The sequence below is a fragment of the Arachis duranensis genome, chromosome 7 (genome assembly GCF_000817695.3).
Source record: "Arachis duranensis cultivar V14167 chromosome 7, aradu.V14167.gnm2.J7QH, whole genome shotgun sequence".
In the NCBI taxonomy this organism is placed as follows: domain Eukaryota; kingdom Viridiplantae; phylum Streptophyta; class Magnoliopsida; order Fabales; family Fabaceae; genus Arachis; species Arachis duranensis.
Genome location: NC_029778.3, coordinates 27,247,078 through 27,249,982, shown reverse-complemented (window position 1 = coordinate 27,249,982; position 2,905 = coordinate 27,247,078).

Sequence of the window (2,905 nt, the reverse complement as noted above, 5' to 3'; positions counted from 1 at the left end):
ACTTTAGAGGAGACTAAAAAGGTCTAAGGAATTAGGGTTTAGTCACATATAGTTTGCCATGAATTAAATCTTACATGATTAAAATAGTTAGTAAGAAAAGTCAATCCAGAAAATAGATAACTCTGAAGCCTTAACTGTTTTCTCCATATATTATTCACAACTTGTTTACTACTTGCTTTTCTGATTCTCTGAATTATTGTTAATATTTTTGAACCTTCAAACACTATTTTCTGTTTGTCTGACTAAGCTAATCACTCAATCATTGTTTGCTTGATCCATCAATTCTCGTGGGATCGACCCTCATTCACCTGAGGTACTACTTGGTACGACCCGGTACACTTGCCGGTTAGTTTGTGGGTTATAAATTCTGCACCAATATCCCCAACTTAATTCGCCAATAATACATCAGACGATGATTGACAAACATCATCAGCAATGGCCATGAAGGGGAAATCCCTCCCTCAAATAGACAAATCGTCACTATGATCTGCAACCTGTCTATTATTAGCCTATTGTAATAAATCAAAAATAGAGATCAATTCTTTTCGGTTGATAACTTCCACCAAATACTCAATCACACACTCAACCCTTGGGCTTATCATCTCAAATTTGAGAATATTTTGAGGCTCCGAACACCACCACAAAGGAAACTTCTCCCCTAAGTCTTGATCTAAGTAAAAGAGGAAATAGTCTTCAACACTTCTAACCTTCAAATACATTACCTTGAAATCCTTAAACGATAACTTATACAATTTAAGAAAAGCGAACCCTGGAGAACTGTTCAGATTGACCCAACCACCTTTCCAAATGCCTTTGGCCTGGAACATAGAAAAGAATAGCTCTAAGGAGGGTTCTTCTTCCAAATACTCCATCAAAACCTCAAAGCTTTGCAAAAAGGCCCATCCATTAGGATGAAGCTGGGAGGGAGCACAGTTCAATTGGTTTAAAACTTGACATTGAAAATCAGAAAATGAAAGCTTCACCTTCAGCTCCTCCAAGACACAACTATGTATGTAAAAGAACTCAGAAGCCTCTCCCTTGTGAAACACACGATCCTCACTGGAACAAGGTAACAACTTAACTGGCACCCCAGATCCTACCTTCACTACCTTCTTCAAATCTATTTCTTTCACAGCCTCAACATCAGTAAACAAGGAAGCCCGCATTTTGACATTTTTACTAACCCAATCATATGACCAATCTACCTTTCCTTTTCCCTCTCTCTCTCTCTCTCTCTCTCTCTCTCTCTCTCTCTCTCAAAACTTATATTCAAAAAACAAAATCTGAAAAGATAAAGAAGCAAGAACACAGAGAAAATGAAAAGTAAATGCGTACCTCTTTTACTCATTTCCAGCAAACCCTGCAATGCAAGCACTTAACGCAAGTGAAATTATAATTGACAAAAATCATTTGGTTTCCAAAGCAGTTAACTAAACGACACCTTGACCATTGGGGTTCCATCAAAACCATCCCATTAATCACCTCAACAGTTCAGATGATATTGGGAAAGCAAACTCTTCTTCTCTCTCTCTCTCTCTCTCTCTCTCTCTCTCTCTCTCTCTCTCTCTCTCTCTCTCTTCATTTAAAACTGCCACTTTTTCTAAACTATTATTCCATATTATTTTTAATAAAGTATGTTGATCTGGGAGCTCCATAACTATTCTACTCACCGAGTTATAGTTTATCAAAAGCTTAACCTGCTTCATTAAAATATTCTCAGGATAAGCTTGGGGGCTATGATATGGCTGTTACAATCCAAAAATCATAACTCGGCATCATACGTTACAACTCGGCTTAATAAGCTATAACTCTGCGAAACAGTATGAATTTGGGATAAAACGCCCGACCATATATCATAACTTTCCAACCTAATCATAATCACTTTTCAATATTAACAATTGCCAGAAGTATAACTGATCTGTTCTTTTCACCTATAAAGGTATGACATCTCACCTTTTTCAGATAGATTGAATTTATAATACTAACTTAAGCATCGGAGTGCCTTTTGCAAGTATACTCCCCCTTTCTTCTCTCCACCACATGATATATCTCTGGACGAAGAGTTTAGACCTTCAAAACCTGTAGCTCGGCGTTGAGGACAATAACTTGGCATCGACTGTCAGGGGCTGGCTTATATCTAGGTTATTCATCCGAGAACAATTATAATATATGTTATTAAACCAGCTCTTAAGTTACATGATGTGTGTGTAGAGAGAATATCCAAGTGTGTATTGGAATTAGTTATAGATTCTGGTACAAGGCTTATTAGAATATGTGTAAATATATATAACAAAGATATGAGACTATATAATCTTTAGTGTGCCAATTTTTTATAAGTCATTGATTCTGTATTTGTTGATTTTTCAGTGGTTGAAGAAAATCTTGGAGGAATCTTCTGAACATTGATGAGCGGATATTTTATACGCTTTTTTGGGGTAATTTCATGTAGATTTTAGTATGTTTTAATTAATTTTTAGTAGAATATTATTAGTTTTTAGGCAAAAATCATATTTCTGGACTTTACTATGAGTTTGTGTGTTTTTCTGTGATTTTAGGTGTTTTCTGGCTGAAATTGAGGGAGCTGAGCAAAAATCTGAGTTAGGCTGAAAAAGGACTGCTGATGCTGTTGGATTCTGACCTCCCTGCACTCGAAATGGATTTTCTGGAGCTACAGGAGTCCAATTGGCGCGCTCTCAACGGCGTTGGAAAGTAGACATCCCGGGCTTTCCAGCAATATATAATAGTCCATACTTTGCGCGAAGATAGACGACGTAACTTGGCGTTGAACGCCAAGTACATGCTGCTGTCTGGAGTTAAACGCCAGAAAAACGTCATGATCCGGAGTTGAACGCCCAAAACACGTTATAACTTGGAGTTCAACTCCAAAAAAGGCCTCAACTCGTGA